Below are 20,703 nucleotides of genomic sequence, written 5' to 3'. Positions count from 1 at the left end.
GATTTTGTCAGGAAAAAATCCTGACGTGTGCACATACCCTTAGTGTATAGCTTTTTAAAAATTGTATCCAAGACCTTGGAGTGAACAGACTCCTAGGGCTCTCTCATACTTCAGTGATTTCTCTCGTACAAAAATACTGATAGATTTTCATCAGTGTATGGTCCAAAAGTGTTTGTATCATCCGAGTTTCATCATGTATGCAAAAAAAAAAAAAAAGAAAAAACTGAAGGTTCCTCAAGTTTCTCCTATCAAACATGAAAACGGGATGGTACCTAGATGGTATCTGAGTGCTGTCCGATTTTTTTTTTTCAAGTCAAAATTGGACATTTTTCTGTATTTTGGTGCTGTACACCCTTTCTGTAAAAATGCACGGACGTGTGAACAGTGTCATAGATTATCATAGGTACAATTTGTATCCGTGAAAAGCTGTTGTCTGAATGAGCCCTTATCCACACCTCAGTTATATGATGTCAGCAGATTAGATGCAGGATGTTGTTCCAGTTAGGACACGTTGAGTATTCGGTGAGTTTTTTACCTCAGTATGTGTAAGCCTAAACCAGGAGTGGGACAGTCATGGGAAAAGTATAATAGAAACACGTCACCACTTCTGTATTTATCACCCACTCCTGACTTTGGCTCATAAAAACTGAGGTAAAAAAATCACCAAACACTCAACGTGTGAACGCGGCCTTATAGAGTAACAATTTGTGATTGCTGCTGTGTAGGTAGCATCGTGTGTATTCACCGCCTGTCTGTGCAGCACTACTGGCAGCAGTGCCAAGCTTCATGATTGGCGAGTGCTCTCAGATGGAGCAGGCCTTCTTCTCTGTAAGCCCTCCCCCACATCCTCCAGCACACAGACAGTCAAGGCTATTATGAAGGGAAATACACTGCTTCAGCAGAGCCTCTCTCCAGTGCAGTGTGCTCAGCCCTGAGCAGGGGGAACACTTCTCAGAAAGCTTTGCTACCTCCCTGCCCAGCCCCCAGTTTTACTCCTTTGAAGGAAACTTGTGTGATACTTAGGACTGGGGCGCTAGTGAGGAGTGACTGCATGGATCAGGCATGAAGGGCTTTGAAATCCTTTAAGATAAAAGAAGATTTTATTTCCATTTCCTGGTTTTTTAAGGTTTCATTTAAGCCTTGTTTGCAGAGCTGGGAGGAAACTGAATGAACAGCTGGGCAGCTGGATATCAGGTATTGCTGACAACTATCTGTTCACTTATTTGTCTTATTTCTAGTCCCGTGGGCACCAAATATACACGGGTACAAGCAGTTTGTGCCATCCTTTACCCGCAATGACTCTCTGGTTGGTATTATCAGGCAAAAAAAATTAAAAATTCATTCAAATTCATTGGATATTAAATGTTCCCGACAGATGATTATGCGCATTGGTTTATGTATAAAAAGTATGGCCAATGAGTCAGTTTGTTGCATTTTTTTTTTTTTTTTAGGATGTTTTTAGCTTGTTATTGATTGTGTCCAAGACCAAATACTTACCAAATGTATCAACTGCACCCAGAACATCAATACTATCGCCCTAAGGGTATGTGCACACGTTGCGGACTGCTGTGCGGATTTTTCCGCACTGATTTTGATAAATTTGCAGGGCAAAAACACTGCGTTTTTCCTACGGATTTATTGCGGATTTACTGCGGATTTACCGTGGTATTTGTGCGGATTCTACTGCGGTTTTACACCTGCGGTTTTCTAATATGGAGCAGGTGTAAAGCCGCTGCGGAATCCGCACAAAGAATTGACATGCTGCGGAAAATAAACCGCTGCGTTTCCATGCGTTTTTTTTCCGCAGCATGTGCACAGCGGTTTTTATTTTCCATAGGGTAACATGGTACTGTACACCACAAGGAAAACTGCTGCGGATCGACAGCGTAAAAAACGCTGTGGATCTGCAGTAAAAACCGCACCGTGTGCACATGGCCTAAATGACCATTAAGTAAGATTGTTTAACCCCTTCATGACCGGGGGATTTTTCGTTTTTCCGTGTTCGTTTTTCGCTCCCCTCCTTCCCAGAGCCATAACTTTTTTATTTTTCCGTCAATTTGGCCATGTGAGGGCTTATTTTTTGCGGGACGAGTTGTACTTTTGAACGACATCATTGGTTTTAGCATGTCGTGTACTAGAAAACGGGAAAAAAATTCCAAGTGCGGTGAAATTGCAAAAAAAAGTGCAATCCCACATTGGTTTTTTGTTTGGCTTTTTTGCTAGGTTCACTAAATGCTAAAACTGACCTGCCATTATGATTCTCCAGGTCAGTACGAGTTCATAGACACCAAACATGACTAGGTTATTTTTTATCTAAGTGGTGAAAAAAAATTCCAAACTTTGCTAAAAAAAAAAAAAAAATTGCGCCATTTTCCGATACTCGTAGCGTCTCCATTTTTCATCATCTGGGGTCGGTTGAGGGCTTATTTTTTGCGTGCCGAGATGACGTTTTTAATGATAGCATTTCGGTGCAGATACGTTCTTTTGATCGCCCGTTATTGCATTTTAATGCAATGTCGCGGCGACCAAAAAAACGGAATTCTGGCATTTCGAGTTTTTTTCCCGCTACGCTGTTTAGCGATCAGGTTAATACTTTTTTTTAATTGATAGATCGGGCGATTCTGAGCGCGGCGATACCAAATATGCGTAGATTTTTTTTTTTTTTATTGATTTATTTTGATTGGGGCGAAAGGGGGGTGATTTAAACTTTTATGTTTTTTTTATTTTTTTCACATTTTTTTAAAACTTTTTTTTTTTAACTTTTGCCATGCTTCAATAGCCTCCATGAGAGGCTAGAAGCAGGCACAACCCGATCGGCTCTGCTACATAGCAGCGATCTGCTGATCGCTGCTATGTAGCAGAATTGCACATGTGCTGTGAGCGCCGACCACAGGGTGGCGCTCACAGCGACGGGCAATCAGTAACCATAGAGGTCTCAAGGACCTCTATGGTTACCATTCACAAGCATCGCCGACCCCCGATCATGTGACGGGGGTCGGCGATGACGTCATTTCCGGCCGCCCGGCCGGAAGCGGTAGTTAAATGCCGCTGTCTGCGTTTGACAGCGGCATTTAACTAGTTAATAGGTGCGGGCAGATCGCGATTCTGCCTGCGCCTATTATGGGCACATGTCAGCTGTTCAAAACAGCTGACATGTCCCGGCTTTGGTGCGGGCTCACCGCGGAGCCCTGCATCAAAGCAGGGGAGCCGGCATCGGACGGTATAGTACGTCCGATGCCGGTAAGGGGTTAAAAAAAAAAAAGCCACCCGCGCGATGTGTGACCCTTATTGTCAGTTTATATTAATATATTAATTCTCCGACAGATGTATCACAGCTGCAGCCCATAAAGTGTGGGCAATGTCCGCCCAATGTGATACCCTGTGTGCAATGTGACCTGCAGTCCCAGCATTTATACCGACCCGAGCACATGTGTTTATTGTTATCCAGGCCATCTGTACTTGGGGAAAGGAATGGCATCAGAGCTCTGAGCTGTCTCATGTACAGATTTCCACGCACCGTCTATTTAAGCCTTGTTTTTTACTTTAGCTTCTTGCAGGTTAGATTCTTTTCAAAAGTTTTTTTTTTAGTTCAAAGTCTAAAAAATCTTTTTTTGCAATGTGATTATTAACTGCCCTCAATATACACCAGGAATAAAAAAAAAAAATATCTATCTATCTATCTATCTATCTATCTATCTATCTATCTATCTATCTATCTATCTATCTATCTATCTATCTATCTATCTATCTATCTATCTATCTATCTATCTATCTATCTATCATTATAGGAGGCCATCCATCCATCACAGGCCTATTAAAGTTTCCATCTGCTTCAGAGCTTCTTTAGAACAGCAAAGAAGAAATGTCAGTCATTATTTATTCTCTTGAACTTGGGTCATGACTTGGAAAAGCAGAATGTTTAATTTGCTTCTCCCCTTCCAGGAGGAAATCTTTTTTAACATCTTGATTCCAATTTTTTTTTTTTTCCTTAGGAACTTTATAGCGCAATGTTTGCTTCTAGAGGGAATTGGGCTAAATGATATGAAGTCAGTTTTACAAAGTTGCCTTATAGCTGGTTACACATCAAGATCAGTAACGGACGGTTCAGAATACTTAAGTCAGCCTGAAAGTTTTCCCACACTGAATACTGCCCACTACTTATTACAAACCCTTTTATAACCCTTCCACCCCCCTGCATTAGCTATTGTGGTTGTGTGTTTCCTCCTGTCACCCTTCCTTGTGCTGAAACTCTACACCCCTAGTCTTTATTCACCACTCATCCTTTTATCCTGGAGACTGTGGGGGAACAGAGACTTGGGCCAAGGACTTGCTCATCAACCAAAACCCTGTTTTTTGCTTTTACTATGAAAATGTTTATTCTGTAGATATTTATATATATACTAGATGGTGGCCCGATTCTAATGCATCGGGCATTCTAGAATATGTATGTATGTGTATGTATGTATGTATATATATATATATATATATATATATATATATATATATATATATATATATATATATATATATATATAATCTCAGCCACATAGTATATAGCACAGGCCACGTAGTATATAGGAGTACTACGTGGCCTGTGCTATATACTATGTGGCTGCTATATACATGCATACATATTGTAGAATACCCGATGCCTTAAAGGGAACCTGTCACCCCGTTTTTTCAGATTGAGATAAAAATACTGTTAAATAGGGCCTGCGCTGTGCGTTACAATAGTGTATGTAGTGTACCCTGATTCCCCACCTATGCTGCGAAATACATTACCAAAGTCGCCGTTTTCGCCTGTCAATCAGGCTGGTCAGGTCAGGTGGGCGTGGTGACATCGCTGTTTCTTCCCCAGCTTTCCGTTGGTGGCGTAGTGGTGTGCGCATGTCCAAGTTCCGAATCCACTGCGCGCAGGTGAAGCAAAAGCGCGCGATCTGCGCTATTACCCTTGTCATCGGTGGGGGCGGCCATCCTGAGGCCGCGCATGCGCAGATGTAAATACATTACCAAAGTCGCCGTTTTCGCCTGTCAATCAGGCCCACCTTACCTGACCAGCCTGATTGACAGGCGAAAACGGCGACTTTGGTAATGTATTTCGCAGCATAGGTGGGGAATCAGGGTACACTACATACACTATTGTAACGCACAGCGCAGGCCCTATTTAACAGTATTTTTATCTCAATCTGAAAAAACGGGGTGACAGGTTCCTTTTAATACAGGCCACACAGTAAATAACACAGCCCTTGCAGTATATAACTCAGCCCACGCAGTATATAGCAGCCACGTAGTATATACCACTGGCCACGTAGTATATACCACTGGCCACGTAATATATAACACAGCCCAAGTAATATATAGCACAGCCCACATAGTATCTATCAGTGGCCATAGATGTAAATAGTCCCCTACAGCTTCATATGGTACACGACTACTCCGCACAGCTGGGGCCACCGTACACATAGATCACTACGCCCGGGCCTGGCCACTCAGCATGTAATTTAAAGGGACACTGTCACCTGAATTTGGAGGGAACAATCTTCAGCCATGGAGGCGGGGTTTTGGGGTTTTTGATTCACCCTTTCCTTACCCGCTGGCTGCATGCTGGCTGCAATATTGGATTGAAGTTCATTCTCTGTCCTCCGTAGTACATGCCTGCATAATTGGCTGGCGGCTGTTAACTATTGATGTGCGGGCACACGCCCGCACGTCAATAGGTGAAACTGCTGCATCACCGGTAGGGGCCCGGTGAGCAGATGAGACGGGGCCCGATGCGGGCACCCTCTGCCAACTGGGCCCATACGCCAGTCAGGGCAGTAATGCCATGATGGTGGCGGGCAATCTGAGCAGTAGCCTAGGCCCCCCCCCCACACCACTGGGCCCTGGGCTACCGCCCAGATTGACCCTATTATAATCCGCCCCTGCGCACAGCTTGTTTGTTTTTTTTCTGTTATCAGGACTTTGTGCTTTGCTTGGTTTTTTGCACAATGGCGCAAGTCATTTCTTCCAGCGTTCTTTCAGTGTTTTTCAGCCATTCAAAGGAATGGGTGGTGAAAAATAACGCCCCCAAAACGCAGGTATCAGGTTTTGTTTCATTTTTTTGTGCAAAAAGCTGATTCTATAGAATAGGATTTCTTTTTCAATGCCAAACTTTATCAGCATGCACAAGAGACAAATCTAGCATGCCAAAACCGCAGCAAAAATGCAAGAAAAACCAAGGAAACCTGCCTTTTTTTCTGCAGCGCCTTTGCTGCAAAAAAAAAAAATGCAGAAAAAACACCTAGTGTGAACTTATCCCTAGTGTGTAATTCGGCTGGGCCATAGAGTTTGTTTTGTTTTTTTTTCATTACCAGCAAGTCCAGGAAGTTGCTGTACAGTTAGATAAGCTGCTTCGAAAAGGTGCATTTTCAGGAAATTAGTGGGTGAAGCAAGCAGCTTTCTGTTTTGCAGAGCATTAATTGTTTGCTGCAGGGAAGTTGGAAACTAGAGACTGTAATTTATTAGAATGCAAGAAATGTATGATGGTGAAAATACAATGTCCTCCTCATCTATATGCTGAAAACAATACTTATACATTTAACCATCAGGTCATAACCAAATATACCACAATGTACATGAATTCAAAACCCTGTTCATATGTTGTGAAGATTCTGAACACTTTAGAACAGTGATGTCAAACTGAAATACACAGAAGACCAAATTAAAAACAAAGTTGCGGGCCAATCTTGATATTTATTAAAAAATTGTCTACAATTGAGGAAGTTTTTCCTTATCGTCAAATATAACGATGAACCTTTTCATATGGAAACAAACTTAAATGGGTTGTCCCACGAACAAAGAACAGTTTAATCAATAGATCTTAACATTACATTAAAATATTTAATGCTATGTAAGAGCAGTAAAAAGCAAATGGCCTAATTTAAATATATTAAAACAATGGATAAAAAAAACCTTGAATAATATAGATAATTAAGTATGATGCAAAAACAAAAGTGCTCCCAACACAGTATGACTCACCTCTGCCCGTTCCCCCTCTGCTTCGGTCTCTTCATGGTATTTTCAGATTCTCTGAACATCTCTGTAGAGATTGTAATGACGTCATAGCTCCCACTACGCTGAGATGTCAGATGCACAGGGTGAATTTAGGGAGAGGTTGAGCGTGAGCTAACATTCCCTCCACCATTATTGCTTTCACATTGGGATCGCAACACATTGGCACTGCAGACCAAACATGCTTGGGGGACCCACTCGGTGTCGCGGGCCTTATATACTCGCCCTGCTGGCCCATCTAGTTATCAGTCACTAATTTTCTAGGGAAATATGTGAATGAAAAAAATCCACGTCACAGATAGCAATCTAAGGGTATGTGTCCACGTTCAGGATTGCATCAGGATTTGGTCAGGATTTTATGTCAGTATTTGTAAGCCAAAACCAGGAGTGAAACAATTAGAGGAAAAGTATAATAGAAACATATGCACCACTTCTGCATTTATCACCCACTCCTGGTTTTGGCTTACAAATACTGACATAAAATCCTGACCAAATCCTGATGCAATCCTGAACGTGGACACATACCCTAAGGGATTAGACTGCATGACAGTATGACCGAGGTGTTTAAAAGGTTTGGCCACTACTTCTTATGATAGGCCATCAATATCTGATCGATGGGGGTGTGACACTGCCATCCCCGCCAATTGTTATTTGCAGTATCAGGGCTCCTTCTCACTTGCGAGAAATACGTCTGAGTCTCGCAGGTTAAAACCCTGCTCTGGCGCCGGAAATTGGGAGTGGAGTATGCAGCTCCATGTATTGCTGTGCAGCCGCACGCTCCGCTCTGGAGTGCCGGCGCCATAGCTGGGTTTTAACCTGCGAGACTCGGATGTATTTCTCTCAAGTGAGAAGGAGCCCTCATGGAAGTTCTCAAATTCTGCCGGGTGACAGCAGCTCCGTCAAAACTCTAGTGGCCACTGCCAGATATTGCAGCTCTACCCCCTAAAATGAATCGGGGGCGGATCTGCAGTATACAGCTATGACCACTACAGAAATGAGGGAGCTGCTGTGTTTCGGCAGCATCTGAGTGCTTTTGGTCGGCGCCAGTAACAGCTGATCAGTGGGGCTGCCTAAAGATAGGCCGACAATAAAATGTGGAGGATTACCCCTTTATACTCGTCATACACATTAGGCCGTCTCTCCCATACATAGGAGCACTGGCTCGGACAAGTACTCTTGCGTTCTCTAAGAGCGCCACTGCCAGAAATGTCTGCCGGAGGCTTATCTATTGGAGAACAAAGCGAATAGCAGCCTGAAATCAGACATGCCCCATCGACATCTTCCTCAACAATCAGTTGTCTGAGGCCCCATACACATTAGCTTGTCGGCCGAATCTGTTGACATCAGCAGGTACGGCAATCATTAGTGTAAGGGGGCTTTTGATTATCTTATGGATGAATGATGATCTTTATACATGAATGCTGTATGAGCCATATACTCCCAAGTACATCAGTTTTATATGCAGTAAGCTTTTTCAGTTTCCGGTAATATGTTCTGCAGAAACTACAATAGTCATGTGTAATACTGAGGCACAGGTGTGTCCATATAACTTCTAGGGGCTTTACTTGTAATTCCCCTTTTAAATCTTTTGATCCTTGCTGATGTCCTTGATATTTTAGCAGATTAGACTAAAAGAATCAGTGAGTCAGTAGATATTAAAATTAAATCCACATTTATAGGTTCCGAGATGTGATTTGGCTGTTGCTTGAAATGGTAGAATATAAAGAACCATATTGCTCCACCCTGAGGATGCCTCTAGCTTCTTAAGATGGAGAGTATATACTTGGCATTGCTTTGCCAACCAGTCCGTAAACCAAAGGGTTAATTCGTAGTGGGCCACATTGGTCAGTACATATCCAGACCTGATGGTGTTTATGCAAAGAAAAGCTGATGGCGGTTTCTCAAGCTTCTAGTAACAGTCAGTCAAAAACAGACAGCACTAGCATGCCATCAGTGTATTGGCCGCTTTTTCACGAATGTATAGACTTGAATGTGGGGTTTGATTTGTGGCTCGGATCAAAAGCAGACATTTCTCCTGCAATCTAGACTATAAAGGTTGAGCGTTCTGTCTGAACACGTACGTGAAAAGCGCATGTCTGAATGTGCACTGTAGCATGGCTAAAGGGTGTGTAGTCGACAGGAGGTATGTGTCACATAGGTGGCGTGTTGCTGTTATGTAGCCCGGAGTGTTTTCTTTATTTCACATAACCATGTATATATGTGTTTCAGGACCTGTGGTGATGTCAGACCACATGTCTAATCATGTGATGGGATACTGGGTGTGGTTAGCTCTATATAAGACAGGCTAATGCTTTACTCAGCAGATGTGTGGAGGTGAAACCCTCCTGAGTATGTTGAGGCTCCAGGACTGAGCCTGAAGGACTGGACACTTGTTTTCTTCCCTGAGCCAAAGGCTATTTGTTTTCTGTTATTTTCTGCCATGTGGTTTATGAGGCAATAAACCCTGTGAACTTTTAAAGGAACGTGCCTTCTGAGTATCAGCCGTCGCACCTGAGTGAGTGAAATCCCTACAATTGGTGGAGAATGCGGGCAGCGTTCCCAGCGGAGACGTAAAACTATTATTGAATGTCCTGGGTCAAGTCTGTTGCAAGCCAGCAAGCATTGCCGGGGAAAATGGAGGACCTGCTGAAACATGTGGTCCAGATGCAGCAAGAGACCAACAAGCTGTTGATGCAGCAGATACAACAGAGCCAGCAGCTGATACAACAGAGCCAGCAGGAGCAATGGCAGCTGATACAACAGAGCCAGCAGCAGATGCAGCTTCTGGCAACCGCCATCCAGGGGAAGACGAGCGCCCCAACCCCAGGTCTGGCTGATGACACCCACGTCCGGAAGACGGTAAGATGGGCATTGCAGAAAATGACCCCCGGGGATGATGTTGAGGCCTTCCTGTCGGTGTTTGAGAGGGTCACTGAGAGGGAAAAACGTTCGCCAGAGCAGTGGGCAGAGGTACTGGCGCCATACCTGACGAGAGAACCCCAGAAGGCGTACTATGACTTTGGGGGTGACGTTGACTGTCAGGGCACAGCGAATTCACTGCTGGGCCTATCACCGGGACAAACCACCTCGCTCCCAAATGTTTGATCTGTTGCACCTGGTCCAGAAATGGCTGCAGCCAGAGTTATCTACACTGCACAGATGGTAGAACGGGTGATGATGGATCAATTTGTCCATTCCCTCCCGAGGCCTAAACAGTCTTGAGTTGCCCAGGGTGATTTCCAGAATGCCGATGAGCTGATCGGACTGGTTGAGAGATACCAAGGGTTGGAAGGCTCCTCCGGGAGGCAACCCATGCCGTACTGGGGGTCCCAGAAGGGAATTGAGTCCCAAAAAGGGGTGGGGTGTCCAAGGTCACCAAGGGTGGGGGAGGTGGTGCCCAAGGTCCCTACGGGTGATATTTTGCTGGAAATGCCACAAGCCAGGACATATAGCTGCTCGTTGTTCCCAGACCACTGAGCAGATGGACTGCAGCATGGGACGCCGTAGTTCATACTATTCGTATCCAGCCTGCAGTGTGAACTCACCGCCCAACGAGGGACCTCAAGCGTGTCCCGTAAAGGTGAACGGTCGAGCAGTACCGGCGCTGTTAGACTCGGGGAGCTTAGTGACCCTGGTGAGCGCCACTTTTCCTCTTCACCTGTTCCCGGGAAAGAAAGTCGGAGTGCGATGCATACAAGGTGATGCAAAGGACTATCCTATGGCCAGGGTGGATACTGAAACGGCATGTGGCACTGAGTCCCATATAGTCGGCGTCCTTCAGGACTTGTTGCACCCTATACTTATTGGCCGGGATTTCTGTTTGTTTTGGGATTTGTGGGGAAAAGGTTCTGAGCTCCCTAGCAAGAGTAGGGAACCAATGAACCCTGGAATGGAAGGGTGTCGCCACACCCAGAGACAGACAGGTTTCCTTTTTGTGTTCTGGTTGGGGATGAGGAGGAAGTGTCCCCTACATCTGACATTCTGGAGTTAGAGGTAACTGGTGAAAATTTTGGGACTGCCCAACATAGGGATCCCACTCTGAGGGAAGCCATTAATAATGTCACAGTTATTAACACCCAGTAAAGGGGTACAGGAGCCGGGGCAGACACAAGATTTCCCCATTTTCTGATGAGTGGGGAGTTGTTGTACTGGGTCACGAAAATAAGGGAGGAGTTGGTAGAGCAGTTGGTAGTGCCGGGTCCATATAGACGGAATGTGTTGGACATGGCCCATTCACACATCTTGAGTGGACACCTAGGGGTGGAAAAAACTCAGGAATGGGTTGTGCGGAGGTTCTATTGGCCTGGGTGTCACCGGGAAATAGTGAACTATTGCAGGTCCTGCCCTACATGTCAGCTAACTGCCCCCACTCCTCATTTCTGGAACCCTCTTGTGCCATTGCCCATTATTGAGGTGCCGTTAGAGAGAATTGCCATGGACTTGGTCGGTCCCTTAGTTAAATCAGCCGGGGCCATCAGTATATATTAGTCATTCTGGACTATGCCACACGCTATCCTGAGGCAATTCCCTTGAGAAATTCGTCCTCGAAGAATATAGCCCGCGAGTTGGTCCATGTGTTTTCCCGCACAGGTCTGCCAAAGGAGATCCTGACTGACCAGGGGACACCTTTCATGAGCAAGGTGATGAGAGAGTTATGCAAAGTTCTGAAAATCTCCCAGTTGAGGACCTCGGTGTACCATCCCCAGTCAGATGGCCTTGTTGAGAGATTTAACAAGACACTGAAGAGTATGCTGAGAAAAGCTATAGAGAAAGACGATAGAGACTGGGATTGTCTCTTACCATATCTGATGTTTTCCATTCCTGAAGTTCCACAGGCCTCCACAGGGTTCTCACCGTTTGAGCTTCTATATGGCCGACATCCGTGAGGACTCCTGGATATAGCCAAGGAAACCTGGGAGGCCGAAGTCACGCCCCACAGAAGCGTCATTGAGCATGTGGCCCTGATGCAGCAGAGGATTGCAAAGGTGATGCCTGTCGTGAAAGAACACCTCCTCCAGGCACAAGAAGCTCAGTCCAGGGTCTACAACCGGTCTGCAAGAGTTAGGCAGTTCAATCCGGGAGACCGAGTTCTTGTGTTAGTTCTGACGGTGGAAATCAAGTTCTTGACCAAATGGCAAGGGCCATATGAGGTCGTCGAGAAACTTGGTGAGGTAAATTATAAAATTCACCAACCAGGAAGACGGAAACCATTCCAAGTTTACCATGTCAACCTCATCAAGCCATGGCAAGATAGAGATTTGGCAGTAACTCCATCTTTGTTAAGCAACCCAGAAGGTGAGGTTGGAGCGGTTACTATAGCAGAGACGCTATCGAAGACCCAGAAACAGCATTGCCGGGAATTACTCCAGAAAAACAGGGACCTGTTTTCAGAGTTGCCAGGATACACGAAGGTCATAGAGCATGAGGTCCTAACAGAGCCACATGTGCGAGTGAGCGTAAAGCCCTATCGTGTTCCTGAAGCTCGTCGAGAAGTAATCTCCAAGGAGGTGGAGCGTATGTTGAAGCTTGGAGTCATTGAAGAATCCAAGAGCGGTTGGTCGAGTCCAATTGTCCTGGTCCCAAAACCTGATGGAGAGTGGAGGTTTTGCAATGATTGAGGTCTCCAAGTTCGACGCTTAGCCCATGCCCCACGTTGATGAGCTCATCGAAAGGCTTGGGCACGCCAGATATATAACCACCTTGGATTTGACGAAGGGGTATTGGCAGATCCCCATGGCACAGGAAGCCAAGGAGAAGACGGCGTTTTCTACACCAGATGGGTGCTTCCAGTATGTCCGGATGCCGTTTGGCCTACAGGGAGCTCCGGTGACCTTCCAGAGGGCTATGGATAGACCCCATAAGCCATACGCTGCTGCGCATCTGGATGATATCGTCATCTTTAGCCCAGAATGGGAGAGTCATCTGGGAAAAGTCCAAGCGGTGTTTGATGCTTTGAGAGGCGGGGTTTACAATAAACCCGTAGAAATGTGCCTTGGGTAAGGAAGAAGCTATGTAGTGGGTTGTGGAGAAATAAAGCCTCAAATCAGGAAAGTGGAGGCAATCCAAACATGGCCAAAACCACTCTCCAAAAAGCAAGTTAAAGCCTTTCTGGGAATCGTGGGATATTACAGGAGGTTCATCCCGAACTTCGCCACAGTGGCTGCGCCTCTGACCGATCTGCTAAAGGGGACAAAATCAGTGATGGTTAAATGGTCCGAAGAGACAGAATCCGCATTCCAAGAATTGAAAGGGGCTCTATGTAAGCAACCCGTTCTGATGGCCCCAGATTTCAAGAAAGAATTTATTCTTCAGACAGATGCCTCAGATGTTGGGGTAGGAGCAGTCCTTTCCCAAGAGATACATGGGGACGAACATCCTATTCTCTGTCTGAGTAGAAAGCTGTCTTCATCTGGGAAGAACTACTCAGTCGTAGAAAAAGAGTGTTTGGCCATAAAGTGGTACTATCTGCTGGGACGTAAATTCAGACTAATATCCGACCATGCCCCACTTAAGTGGATGAGGGAAACAAAAGGTAGAAATGCTAGGGTCACCCGTTGGTTTTTAGCCCTGCAGGACTTCAGTTTCCATGTGGGACATAGGGCCGAAAAGCTGCACGGTAATGCGGATGCCCTACCAAGAATCCCTTGTTTAGTGGGAGAAAGTGTTAAGTCTCACGGCTTTAGGCAGAGGGGGGAGGTATGTAGCATGGCTAAAGGGTGTGTAGTTGACGGGAGGTATGTGTCACATAGGTGGCGTCTCGCTGTGATGTAGCCCGGAGTGTTTCCTTTATTTCACATAGCCATGTATATATGTGTTTCAGAACCTGTGGTGATGTCAGACCACATGTCTAATCATGTGTTGGGATACTGGGTGTGGTTAGCTCTATATAAGACAGGCTAATGCTTTACACAGCAGATATGTGTGCAGGTGAGACCCTCCTGAGTGTGTTAAGGCTCCAGGACTGAGCCTAAAGGACTGGACACTTGCTTTTCTTTCCTTAGCCAAAGGCTATTTGTTTTGTTATTTTCTGCTATGTGGTTTATGAAGCAATAAACCCTGTGAACTTTTAAAGGAACGTGCCTTCTGAGTATCAGCCGTCGCACCTGAGTGAGTGAAATCCCTACAGCACTTACTGATTGTCTTGGAGCTCTCTTCCGCACATTGTTCATGATACTTTCTCTCAAGCTACCACTTCATGGCATTCACTTGGCTCAAGACGACCCAATTCTTTTAAGCTGGAAGTAGATGGAAAAACTAGCTGAAAGAGTAGGTGATCAGACAGATGCTAGTGCGCCGGCGCCATCTTGGTGGAGACAATTTTTTTTTTTTTTTTTAACCTCTAGCAAAATGGCGTTGATGGCTCCTGTGCAGTAGCATCTCTTGGATTACCGATGGATGCTACTGCGCAGGCACGACCGGCGCCATTTTGAGAGATTTTTTTTTTCTAAAAAATTTATATCCCCAACTAAAATAATGAAATGGATAATATAGATGCGATCATGCTACAACGCAAGTGCCACCTGTTGAGCGTGAAACTTTATTTTTTCAAAACATATTAAATTGAATGGAAAATAGAGGCCGGTCAGTGTGAGATCAGTGACCTGTCATAAGCCATCAGTATGAATACGTAATCAGTGCACCACATGTAGACGCCCCACAGGCCGCCCCGGATCACAAGAACCTCATTAACTCAAAACTGAAAATAAAGATTAAACAACAACCACAAGATGGATTTCATCTCCCAGGTATCACTGTATTCAGTATTACGGCGCCGACCTGACACTGTGGGTTACTGAGCACAATCCTGCTGACAGGTTCACTTTAAAAATGTATTTGTTGCCCACAGAAACCAATCAGAGCTCGACTATAGTTTCTTATAGCGCTCTGGAAAAATAGTTGCACTATCTCTGATACAAGCTAGGTATAGTGACGCTCGCTCATGGCTATCAGACATGTAAAGCACAGTCTTATACCAATCTTTCCTATCTGTCACTACACAAGATTAGTAGTCTTGGGCGAACTGAAGACCGCGCTCACGAGGTAGATTTTAGGTTTTTTATTGAAGCCTACGCGTTTCAAGAGCTTTCTTACTCTCTTCTTCAGGGCATATAATACATAGCACAGTACAGGGTGTATTTATACATACACAAGATTAAAAATTGCACATTTTTGCAAAATGTTGGGCCACGTTCCTGGTGCATCTTATTTGATAAAAATGCTGTCATGCATGTGGGCACATTATAATGCTGTATGATATCTAATTTACAGTTAGTTGTAATACAATACCTATAGGGCCCAATACATTATTGCATTTGAATTGTACCTATCTCTCTTTTTTTTTTTTTTTTATATTTTTTTTTTATTTTTTTTTATTCACTCCTAATTCTTCCTTTTAACTTATGTTCTCCTGTTTTGTTTTTTTTCATGTTCGTGTTTGGTGTTCACAGTTATTTACAGGTAATTGCTTAATTGTAGCCATATAAAAAGTTGCAAAACTTGTCACAATTTTACCGGATTTTTTTCCCCTTTAGTGATTTTATATATGCAAGAATTTTTTTATGCAAATTTTGCAACATTTTGGGAAATGTAGGTTTTTGGTTTTTTTTGTCGCTTAGGAAGCCACACAACTGGTTAACCCCTTTACCCCCAAGGGTGGTTTGCACGTCAATGACCAGGCCAATTTTTACAATTCTGACCACTGTACCTTTATGATGTTATAACTCCGAAACGCTTCAACGGATCCTGGTGATTCTGACATTGTTTTCTCGTGACATATTGTACTTCATGATAGTGGTAAAATTTCTTTGCGTTTTTTTGTGAAAAAAACAGAAATTTGGCGAAAATGTTGAAAATTTCGCAATTTTCCAACTTTGAATTTTTATGCAATTAAATCACAGAGATATGTCACACAAAATACTTAATAAGTAACATTTCCCACATGTCTCCTTTACATCAGCATAATTTTGGAACCAATTTTTTTTTTTGTTAGGGAGTTATAAGGGTTAAAAGTTGACCAGCAATTTCTCATTTTTACAACACCATTTTTTTTTTTAAGGACCACGTCTCATTTGAAGTCATTTTGAGGGGTCTATATGATAGAAAATGCCCAAGTGTGACACCATTCTAAAAACTGCACCCCTCAAGGTGCTCAAAACCACATTCAAGAACTTTATTAAACCTTCAGGTGTTTAATAGGAATTTTTGGAATGTTTAAATAAAAATGAACATTTAACTTTTTTACACAAAAAATTTACTTCAGCTCCAATTTGTTTTATTTTACCAAGGGTAACAGGAGAAAATGGACCCCAAAAGTTGTTGTCCAATTTGTCCTGAGTACGCTGATACCCCATATGTGGCAGTAAACCACTGTTTGGGCGCATGGGAGAGCTCGGAAGGGAAGGAGCGCCGTTTGACTTTTCAATGCAAAATTGACAGAAATTGAGATGGGACGCCATGTTGCGTTTGGAGAGCCACTGATGTGCCTAAACATTGAAACCCCCCACAAGTGACACCATTTTGGAAAGTAGACCCCCTAAGGAACTTATCTAGAGGGGTGGTGAGCACTTTGACCCACCAAGGGCTTCACAGAACTTTATAATGCAGAGCCATAAAAATAAAACAAAATTTTTTTCCCACAAAAATTATTTTTTAGCCCCCAGTTTTGTATTTTCCCTAGGGTAACAGGAGAAATTGGACCCCAAAAGTTGTTGTCCAATTTGTCCTGAGTACGCTGATACCCCATATGTGGGGGGGAACCACCGTTTGGGCGCATGGGAGAGCTCGGAAGGGAAGGAGCGCCATTTGGAATGCAGACTTAGATGGAATGGTCTGCAGGCGTCACATTGCGTTTGCAGAGCCCCTAATGTACCTAAACAGTAGAAACCCCCCACAAGTGACACCATTTTGGAAAGTAGACCCCCTAAGGAACTCATCTTGATGTGTTGTGAGAGCTTTGAACCCCCAAGTATTTCACTACAGTTTATAACGCAGAGCCATGCAAATAAAAAATATTTTTTTTTCCACAAAAATTATATTTTAGCCCCCAGTTTTGTATTTTTCCAAGGTTAGCAGGAGAAATTGGACCCTAAATGTTGTTGTCCAATTTGTCCTGAGTATGCTGATACCCGATATGTGGGGGGGAACCACCGTTTGGGCGCATGGGAGGGCTCGGAAGGGAAGGAGCATCATTTGGAATGCAGACTTAGATGGATTGGTCTGCAGGCGTCACATTGCGTTTGCAGAGCCCCTAATGTACCTAAACAGTAGAAACCCCCCACAAGTGACCCCATATTGGAAACTAGACCCCTCAATGAACTTATCTAGATGTGTTGTGAGAACTTTGAACCCCCAAGTGTTTCACTACAGTTTATAACGCAGAGCCGTGAAAATAAAAAATCTTTTTGTTTTCCCACAAAAATTATTTTTTAGCCCCCAGTTTTGTATTTTCCCAAGGGTAACAGGAGAAATTGGTCCACAAAAGTTGTTGTCCAATTTGTCCTGAGTACGCTGATACCCCATATGTGAGGGTAAACCCCTGTTTGGGCACACAGGAGAGCTCGGAAGGGAAGGAGCACTGTTTTACTTTTTCAACGCAGAATTGGCTGGAATTGAGATCGGACGCCATGTCGTGTTTGGAGAGCCCCTGATGTGCCGAAACAGTGGAAACCCCCCAATTATAACTGAAACCCTAATCTAAACACACCCCTAACCCTAATTTCAACGGTAACCCTAACCACACCTCTAACCCTGACACACCCCTAACCCTAATCCCAACCCTATTCCCAACTGTAAATGTAATCTAAACCCTAACCCTAACTGTAGCCCCAACCCTAACTGTAGCCCCAACCCTAACCCTAGCCCTAACCCTAACCCTAGCCCTAACCCTAGCCCTAACCCTAGCCCTAACCCTAGCCCTAGCCCTAACCCTAGCCCTAACCCTAGCCCTAGCCCTAACCCTAGCCCTAACCCTAGCCCTAATGGGAAAATGGAAATAAATACATTTTTTTTTTATTTTTCCCTAACTAAGGGGGTGATGAAGGGGGGTTTGATTTACTTTTATAGCGAGTTTTTTTAGCGGATTTTTATGATTGGCAGCCGTCACACACTGAAAGACGCTTTTTATTGCAAAAAATATTTTTTGCAATACCACATTTTGAGAGCTATAATTTTTCCATATTTTGGTCCACAGAGTCATGTGAGGTCTTGTTTTTTGCGGGACGAGTTGACGTTTTTATTGAAAACATTTCTGGGCACGTGACATTTTTTGATCGCTTTTTATTCCGATTTTTGTGAGGAAGAATGACCAAAAGCCAGCTATTCATGAATTTCTATTGGGGGAGGCGTTTATACCGTTCCGCGTTTGGTAAAATTGATAAATCAGTTTTATTCTTCGGGTCAGTACGATTACAGCGATACCTCATTTATATCATTTTTTTATGGTTTGGCGCTTTTATACGATAAAAACTCTTTTACAGAAAAAATAATTATTTTTGCATCGCTTTATTCTCAGGACTATAACTTTTTTATTTTTTTGCTGATGATGCTGTATGGTGGCTCGTTTTTTGCAGGATAATATGACGCTTTCAGCGGTACCATGGTTATTTATATCTGTCCTTTTGATCGCGTGTTATTCCACTTTTTGTTCGGCGGTATGATAATAAAGCGTTGTTTTTTGCCTCGTTTTTTTTTTTTTTTCTTACGGTGTTTACTGAAGGGGTTAACTAGTGGGCCAGTTTTATAGGTCGGGTCGTTACGGACGCGGCGATACTAAATATGTGTACTTTTATTGGTTTTTTTTTTTATTTAGATGAAGAAATGTATTTATGGGAATAATTTTTTTTTTTTTTCATTATTTTGGAATATTTTTTTTAATTTTTTTTACACATTTGGAAAAATTTTTTTTTAACTTTTTTACTTTGTCCCAGGGGGGGGGACATCACAGATCAGTGATCTGACAGTTTGCACAGCACTCTGTCAGATCACTGATCTGACATGCAGCGCTTCAGCCTTCACAGTGCCTGCTCTGAGCAGGCTCTGTGAAGCCACCTCCCTCCCTGCAGGACCCGGATCCGCGGCCATCTTGGATCCGGGGCTGGAGGGAGCAGGGAGGGAGGTGAGACCCTCGCAGCAACGCGATCACATCACGTTGCTCCGGGGGTCTCAGGGAAGCCCGCAGGGAGCCCCCTCCCTGCGCGGTGCTTCCCTGCACCGCCGGCACATCGCGATCATCTTTGATCGCGGTGTGCCAGGGGTTAATGTGCCGGGGGCGGTCCGTGACCGCTCCTGGCACATAGTGCCGGATGTCAGCTGCGATAAGCAGCTGACACCCGGCCGCGCTCCCCCCGTGAGCGCGGCCGATCGGCTATGACGTACTATCCCGTCCAGGGTCAGATAAGCCCAGGGCACCTCGACGGGATAGTACGTCTAAGGTCACAGAGGGGTTAAAGCAAATGAAGACCATTTTTGACCTGGCACAAAATTCATGAGCAGCGTGCATCATTTGGAAAAATGAGGGACAGAAAATGTCAACGAATACCACAAGACAAAAACAAAAATTGACAAAAAAAATTGCAAATGATGAATTGGTGCAATAGATTGCCTTAGAGTCCTATTGTCCCACCATTTGCCTCCAATTTAATTCAGAAGCATACCTATCTGCAAGATAAATGTTAAGGTACCTTCACACATAATGATTTTGTTAACGATATCGTTGCAACCTCACGCTTTTTGTGACGTAGCAACGATCCCGCTAACGATCTCGTTGTGTGACAGCGACCAACGATCAGGCCCCTGCTGGGAGATCGTTGGTCGTTGGGGAATGATCAGGATCTTTTTTTGGTCGCTGATCACCCGCTGTCATCGCTGGGTCGGCGTATGTGACGCCGATCTAGCGATGTGTTCACCTGTAATTAGGGTAAATATCGGGTTACTAAGCGCAGGGCCGTGCTTAGTAACCCGATATTTACCCTGGTTACCATTGTAAAAGTAAAAAAACACTACATACTCACATTCTGATGTCTCACGTCCCCCGCCGTCAGCTTCCCTGTCAGTGCCGGCCATAGAGCAGAGCACAGCGGTGACGTCACCGCTGTGCTCTGCTTTACGGCCGGCACTGACACAGTCAGTGCAGGGAAGCTGACGGCGCGGCCCTGCACTTGGTAACCCGATGTTCCCCTGATCGTTGGTCGCTGGAGAGCTGTCTGTGTGACAGCTCCCCAGCGACCACACAACGACTTACCAACGATCACGGCCAGGTCGTATCGCTGGTCGTGATCGTTGGTAAGTCGTTTAGTGTAACGGTACCTTTAGTCTGGTGGTGGGCACTGTCCCATTTAGCCACATGACCACCGTAATGAAGAGTTTGAATTGAGCGCCAATCAAGTAGGCACACTGCCACTCCATTCACGCTTTATAGATGTGCAGATTTTCGGTGGAGGTCCTTGTGGTCAGACCACAGCCAATATAACATCTGAGGTTCTACTATAATGAAATGGAAAGGCATAAACCAATGCAGCATGTTATCAGGGTAGAAACTCGTTTCCTGTGCCCTATATGGCATATATTGTTACCAGATGGAACAGTGATTCTGAAACTGTAAGCTGGGTGTGCTTTTCCATAGACAGAGCCTGTAGTATCTACAACGGCACATTCCAG

General features: G+C 44.4%; 1 protein-coding gene across 2 annotated transcripts in view; it reads left to right on the top strand.

Moving 5' to 3' along the window:
* PALD1 (phosphatase domain containing paladin 1) overlaps positions 1-20,703 on the top strand; it is a 335,463-nt gene that overhangs the window by 78,030 nt on the left and 236,730 nt on the right. Inside the window, exon 1 of one of the 2 annotated variants that reach the window (XM_069753306.1) lies at positions 863-1,194. The exons of the other annotated variant lie outside the window; for it this stretch is intronic. The gene's annotated coding sequence lies outside the window, so the exon portion shown is untranslated. Of the gene's footprint in view, positions 1-862; positions 1,195-20,703 lie in introns of those variants that run through there. 2 annotated transcript variants of the gene reach the window in all.

Source organism: Ranitomeya imitator, chromosome 2, assembly GCF_032444005.1.
Source record: "Ranitomeya imitator isolate aRanImi1 chromosome 2, aRanImi1.pri, whole genome shotgun sequence".
NCBI lineage: Eukaryota > Metazoa > Chordata > Amphibia > Anura > Dendrobatidae > Ranitomeya > Ranitomeya imitator.
This window is presented reverse-complemented; position numbering and strand designations above follow the sequence as displayed.